A 7,376-nucleotide genomic window follows, 5' to 3' on the forward strand; every position below is an offset into this window, starting at 1 on the left:
GTATGTAGGAGGAGGTTCGTGATGAATTTATGAGTTCTTATGCGCCATTGGTATGAAAAGAGGTTGATGCGTGTAGAAGCAGCTCGTCATGAATGACAAACTGAAGTTAAGGCAACGAAGAAAAGACTAGAGCTTCTAATGAGACAATGGGATTTGTAGGGGAGCCGCTTAGCTACTTATCCTCCTCTACCACGTGATGATGAGGTCAATTCTCAAGAAGAGGAGGAAGTTGTGAACACTAGCGTTGCCGGATAGCGTAGATACAAAGCCATAGAGTATAGTGATTGATGAGGCATTGCTAGAGTATAGAGAGTTAGAGCTTCCATTAAGGATTCCTATTCCACATTAGGACAGGAGCATAGTGCCAATGTTGACTCTGCAATTGATGTTCAGATTGAGAGGATTGAGGAGGTTGAGAAAAAGGGTTTCAATAAACATGACAATAATTGGGTGAATTGTCGGTTTGATTTAATGGATCTAGACCAACAAATGACTTTATTGGTGATGACCTTATGGAGGCTGGTTGTGGATTGGTGCAACCCATAACTATCACGTCAGCCCAAGAGCAGTACATTGCTATCTTCCCAGCAACTTTCCTTTTTTAGATGAGGCTTGCGTTCTTATGGTTCTAAATGGGTGATTTCTTGATGTAGAAGCATACCCATGGCAAAGACTACACCAGCCTAAACAGCTCATTAGTGTAGTGATTTCCTTTTTATTTTGTTACTTAGCGGCGGTTTAGCCAAATTTATCCTTTCTTGCCCATTTTGGTCATTTCCACTTGGTAAGGGTAGCTTAGTCATTTAGAAGATTTAAGTGACCTTAATTGTCATTTCATAGGAGGGATAGTTATGTCTTTTTCCTTGCAATGTGCTACTTAATAAATCCCCACATATCCTTCTTTAGGGCAGTTTTTGATATTTTACATGGGGAATGATACCCCCCCTTTTGACGGATAAAATCCCCCCCTTCTACGTTTTCCGTGAGAACGGTTCACTACTTGAGGATAAATTCACTCCCTGCACCGTTTTTCCTTTCATTTGAAAGTTGGCAGATAACGTTAAGGGCGGGGGATATCATTTCTCTTTTTCATTTGAAACTTAGGGTTTCAATCCTTTGATGTTTAATCGGATGGAGCAATGAAGTTAACAGGCTTGTGATTCAAGCTTCCTTCCTACTTCTTGTTTTACGCTGTAGCTTGCAAGGGTTTTTATCAATTTTAACTGGAAGGAAGGGCATCGCCTTGCTCATTCCATGGATGACGGTATTCAAGGTTGTCAAAAGAGCAGAAATTCCATCTCTTAGTGTTCATATTTTTCCCCTCTATGAATGGCGATTTCATTAAAGTATTTCGTGATGGGCTGTGGTAAATTTTCAACTCTCATTTGTTTGTATTCAAACAACAACAAATCGAATGGGGTTTGGAATTTGATTATACTTGTATTTTTGGTTTAAATGAATGCAATTTGATTCGAAGGTCACTAAAGGCTGCCTTAGACTTTGATTTTTGGAACTGCTCATATGTGGTTAGTGTGGGATTCCATGCAGTTTTCCCAATATTTGAGGAGCTTTGTCCACTGATTGGCTGTTACTTGTTGCTTTGGATTCCAAAGGTATAAAGTCCAATTGTGTTTGAATTGGACTGTCGTGTCCAGTGCAAACCGCCATCAAACTCAAGGGATTTTCTTCAATGAATTCGATCCTAAGCTAGTGGTATGTGGATTCTCATATTTCTTGCATAACAGATTAGAAAGCTCCATTAATTTTCTTCTCATTTCACTTTAAAAGGTAGCCTAGCTTTTATCTAAATGTGAGAACGTGAGATTGCATAATTCCCATAATTCCATAGTTTTAGTCTCATTTTGAATTTGGATTAAGTTTGTGTGAGTTGAACAAACCGTGAACAGGCATGGAGGATTTGTCACTTTAAGCCTCTGTTGGAGGGCAATTAAGCTATTTGGGTCTTGAATTGGTAGCCTACCAACTATTTGTGAATTAGCCTCAACTGAGACCTTGCTGTATTTGCATTTCCTGGACTGTTGGTAGTGGAAATGGTATCAGAGCGCCATTTATCGGCCCGTTGAAAAGCCCACTCTCTTCTGTCAGATCTATTGGAACCGAACATCATATCCGAGCTTCGTGGTTTCGCCGACTTGCCCTGCGTCATTTCTTCCCTCCCTCTCCACTCGCATTTCATACTACTTTCACGGGTGTCGGGAGCATTATACAACATGAGTGACTTCAACGGGTTACTACTCCAGCTGCTAGAATAGATCATCCACATATTTGATCTAGGCATACTACCATGATGACAAGGCTAGTAGGGAACTCGAAGGCAAGCTCTTTCAAGAAGGGGAGAATGATGGAGATCATGACGCTACTTTAGGCGGGGGCAGCCAATAAGTGGCATATTTTCCCTTAGTTTTATTTTCTGCTTTTATTTTCATTTTATTTCATTTGGTAATTTTCATTTTCCCGTATATATGTGACATGTGGTGTTGGACTAGTGGCTTTTGGAATAATACTACGTGCAATTTCTCCCTTCTTATTTCTCTTTTCTTCCTTCTTCCGTTCTTCTCTTTCCCCCTGTTTCTTGTCTATCCCTTTCGTCTCTTTCTTCTATTCTTCTCTTTCTTACCTTTCTCTTCCCTGTCCTACGTCAGTTGGTCATCCACTTTTGGCAATGTTTATAGAAAAAGTAGGTTGGTACTAAAACCTTTGCTATTGCATAACACCCCGAACTGGGAAAATAGAGGTTGCAAAAAGGAGTTTGGGTAATCTACTAAGTAGTTTGGTGGGAAGCAACCCAAAGCGATGGGATCATGTATTATTTCAAAATGAGTTTGCATTTAACCGCTCAGTCAATCAATCGAAGAGATTTAATTCATTTGAAGTAGTGCTCGAGAAAAATCTGCGGTGTGTACTAGATGTGGCTTTCGTACCACATATGGAAAGTGTGGAGGCAGGTGATATGTTGAACACCCGAGCGATAGACTCCAACATGTACTTCAAAACTTATAGGAGGCATCGACAAAATATAAAGAAGCAAGAAAAAGAAATTTTCTTTCGGGAAATAATACCTGCACTCCAAGCCCAAATTTAAACTAGTCAAAAGAGTGTCGTGAGGAGAAGGAAATGGTTGGAGGAGGAGATGAAGGATTGTCGGAGGATTGGCAGTGCTACTACTGTTCCTACCACAATTTTAGATGGAGGCAAAAATGTAGAAGGTGCTCGCAGGTTAAAGCAGAACCGAAACCTTCCTCTGTAATGTTTTCCGGGAAGGGGAAGAGTTCCAATAGGAATATTAAACTACAGAATAGTCCTGGTGGTTGGTTTTGTTCCTCCTGTAAATATTTTAATTTAAGGTGGCGGGATAAGTGCCGTTGGTGTCAATGGTCTGAAAATCCGTCAAAATGGGTTGCCCGTGTTAGTTCAGAGCCTAGAATGGAGGCTAACTGTCAGGTGGACGGTCGATGGCCTGATTGGCGTAAAATCCACTTTCTTGAGGGTAAAGGGAGCCCAGCTCTTTCCATTTCCGGCAAGGAAGTGCTTACTTGTACGGACACCCTAAAAGCTTGTCTTATAGGGAAAAAGAAACACAGATACATGTCTCTGGAGGATCTCTGGTTTTGGGCACAAAAAGTTTGGGATTTTCCATCCTTATATTGCCCTTGTACCTTGGAGGAGGACGAGATCCTCTTTATGTTTGAATCTGAAGTCCAGGTATCACAGATTCTTGCTATGGGATCTGAAGCTGTAGGGTAATCATTTGGTTTCTCTCTCACCATGGAATAGGGAGTTCCTTCAAGGTGAGGAAGCTCTTTGGGTTAATTTTTATGGCATCCCTCTGCATGCATGGGCTGTTTCAATGATGGAAGCTATAGGGAGTCTATTTGGCAAAGTATTGGAAACCAAAATGGAAGGTAACCACCAGCATTGTATGAGTTTTGTCTCGGCCAAAATTCTGGCCCCCCGGTGGCTTTTCCATTGTTCTTGTGTTAGAATTAGAATCCTTGATATGGTTTACTCCATTGGGATTGATCTTCAGAAACAACACAATAATAAAAGTGATGTTTTGGAGTACTCTAGTTCCTTGGGATGTGCCGGTATGGGCATTATACAGCCGTCTGGGGGTTCCCCGCCGATTGAGGACCGGCCTCTTGGTGAGCCGTTGGTTCCCCTGTCTAATTGAAATTTCAAATCCAAGGATGGCACTGAAAAAGAACTTGAGAAAGGTGTAAAGGGGCCTGCAGTTAGGAGCATTGGTCAGTCTTGTCTGCCCCTGGTGGGGCTAGAGAAGATTAAGCCTTTTGACTCTGTTGCCCTTAGAAAAAGTTGCTTGGTCGGACCTTCCCAATAAGGATAGAAATAAAGGTGCCCTCCCTCCAAAACTAAGTAATACCTTCGTTCCCCGAGCCTCTGGCGGCTTTAATCATCGCCTAATCTTAATGCTAAGGCGGAAAGATCAGGAAATAACCTTCTCGATCGCATTATTGAGAAATTCTTGGATGCATTTTTGGTAGGGTCAAGAAAGAAAAATAGTAGATTCTCAAATCTCCTCAAATTTTATTCCCGGTCGCCCAGGGTAGGTTTTGTTTTGGGTTGAATTATTATTACTAGTTTTTCCAGTTAGTAGCCTTTGGGTTGTGTGTGTGTGTGTGAGAGAGAGAGAGAGGGGGGGGGGGGGGGGGGGGAGGAGCTCCTTTTTGTTTTATAGTCATGAGGCCTTGGAAGCTAAAATTTTAGCCGAAATGGATATTCAGGATGAGTTTTGCGAATTTTCCTCCTGTTCTGGCGATCGAAATATTGGTTTACCCTTAGGGTCTTTGGTGCTAGAGAAGGTCGTGTAGCACTTGAGAAAGATGAATGCTGAGGAAGAGATGGCCTTGTTGGGAGAACGCCTTCAGAAGCAATGGAAGGATTTCATGTGCTAGGAATCTTACATGGCTTAGCCTCTGTGGGGCATTAGGGTGGTGGGTATCCGGAGTCGGAGGAATTGCTCATAATCATGCTGGGTTTCTTGACCCTTCATGATTATAGCTAAGGGGAGTGTGTAGGCTTGTCATCCAATGATACAAACTGAATGACTATGACCATTGGGTAATGTAAAGGAAAGGAAGGAGTTTGGTGAAGGTTTCTTTTGGATGCGGTAGGAGATGAAGATATCGAAAGGGAAGTGATATAGCGATTTGGCATGGTGGGAGTGCATGGAAGTATTCACCTATCTTCAGCGGTTTGACACGGAAGATTTTGTTTTGTTTTACTGGCCAAGGAGTATGCTCCTGGCCACCCTTAATTGATTCTACGTAGTGCAAGTTGGGACCCCTAGTCCCCATTGTAATCTTCATAGCATCAATAAAATTGTCAATTTTCAAAAAAAAATAAAAATAAAGCAGCAACGTATTGCCACCGAATCACTTTAAATACAAGAAGCCGCGTAGGTGGATTAGTCCGAGTGGACTTACATCAAAGGCGAGTAAGACCTTCATTTTAAGTTTTTTAACAATTTCCACAAAAAGAAATTAATTTTTGTGGAACACAAACCTTCCAAATTAGTGCTCATATTCTAGGATCATTTTTTGTGTTTGGGTGATTGTTTTGGAGGTTAAGTGCTATTAACTATGCGGTCTTCTTCAAAAAGAAAAAGAAAAAGAAAAAGAAAAAAACTATGTGGTCTTTATTTAAAATTTCCCTATTGGTGCAGGGTCCAAATCTTCTTGATAGGGGTGGGATGTTTCAGAAGACATGTTGAGAATTTATTAAGCAATTAGAGGATTAATTCCTCCTTCCATTTATGGATTTTTAAGATCAATATGCTCATGGACCCATGTGATTGATTGACTAATGTTGTATTACTAAGGGTGGGGGTACAACTGGGTTGGGTTCAACCCCAAAAAAAGTCGTGTCGGGTTCGGGTTGAGTTTTCCCAACCCGGGTTGAGTTTGGGTCAGGTTCGGGTTGAAGGTCCGGCCCAAGTGAAACCCGGAATTTTTTATGGGTTTTTTTTTTTTTGCAAGCTTAAAAACTTGGGGTGGATCGGGTTGAGCTCGGGTCGGGTTTGGATTGAAAAAAAGGGTTCCTTGGGTTGGGTCAGGTTGGCCTCAATGCGACCCAACCCGCCCCGAGTTGCACCCCTACTAAGGGGTGGATGGTTGGGATCCAAAGGTCATCCCAAAACTTCATATGTCTGACATCCCCAATTCTGATGATAGGCATTATTGGATGATTAGGATGCAAGAAAGGATGTATTTCCATGTGCTTGAGGATTGGCAAATATGAATGCCTATTATTTGGCCCCAAAGGTAATCTTCCTCGTTGAGGATGCTCCAGCTAAGGTTGAAAATGAAAACTATGTTCGTTTGAGTTCCATTTCTAATGTCCATTCTACCCTGGCTAGTTAGTTTAGTAATTTCCACCCACTTAATTGTGCCCCAATCCATTTTGCCATTGCATTTGCTGCCAAAGAATCTTCCTTGCAATTTGCCAATGGTTTGGGTAATGTGTGTTGGGAGTTTGATGCATGCCATCGTGTAATTCAAAATGTTGGAGCATAGACTCTTGAGCAAGGCAAGCCTCTAGTTCCAAATGACAACATGAAAGCCTTTTGAGTTGGCGTTTACTGGCTACCTGATCATTAATATAATTTTAGGGTTGCTCGGGTAAAGATAAGAAAGCCGTCTATATTTCCACTATGCACCCAGCTATTTATTGAACCAAATATGACTTCTTTAGAATAAAAAATAACAAATAAGATTCATGCTTATAAACTATTCCAGGTCATTTCAGGGTTTACATTACCTGCATTACTAGCACTTTGACATCCGATGTGCACGAGAAAAGCAAATCAATTCTAAGTTATATATGTGACCTTCAAATACAAATATTAGAAAACGCATTTGAATGAAAGGGCTGCAAACATCAAGTGAGAGATTTGTGGGCAGTTCTTAGTCAGGTGATCATTTGAATGTTACCATGACAGGTTCTGTACACAAAATAAACTGGTATGGTGATAGTGGGTCACCTTGTCTTAATCCTCAGAACCGGTGAAAATAATCAATGGTGAGAAGATTGCGTACTCTTTTGTGGTGACACATTGTTTGCTTGGTTTGATCTAATGATCTTAGAATCCGAAATATTTTCAGGAATTGAAAAAAATATATAATTCATTTGATTTTGTCATAAGCTTTCTCCATGTCAATTTTATAAAGGATTTACCTCTCTTTTTAAGCATCATATGATTTCCTGAGATATTATTATATTATCTGAAAATCTCTTTTAGGAACAAATAAAGATTGATTGGGGGCGTGATTTTTTGTAGGTGTGGTCTCATACTATTAACTAGTATTTTTGAAATAATTTTATATGTTACGTTGCAT

The 7,376-nt window shown here is 40.7% G+C and overlaps 1 long non-coding RNA gene across 1 annotated transcript; it reads left to right on the plus strand.

Moving 5' to 3' along the window:
• Nucleotides 1-918: 918 nt before the first annotated feature.
• LOC143861915 (uncharacterized) lies at nucleotides 919-2,506 on the plus strand. Its single transcript, XR_013240070.1, has 2 exons — nucleotides 919-1,713; nucleotides 1,908-2,506. It is a non-coding gene; the product is annotated as an uncharacterized LOC143861915 (long non-coding RNA).
• The last annotated feature ends 4,870 nt before the right edge of the window (nucleotides 2,507-7,376 follow it).

The sequence above is a fragment of the Tasmannia lanceolata genome, unplaced genomic scaffold, assembly GCF_043159265.1.
Source record: "Tasmannia lanceolata isolate RefF3 unplaced genomic scaffold, GAP_Taslan_0.1 ptg000003l, whole genome shotgun sequence".
In the NCBI taxonomy this organism is placed as follows: Eukaryota; Viridiplantae; Streptophyta; class Magnoliopsida; order Canellales; family Winteraceae; genus Tasmannia; species Tasmannia lanceolata.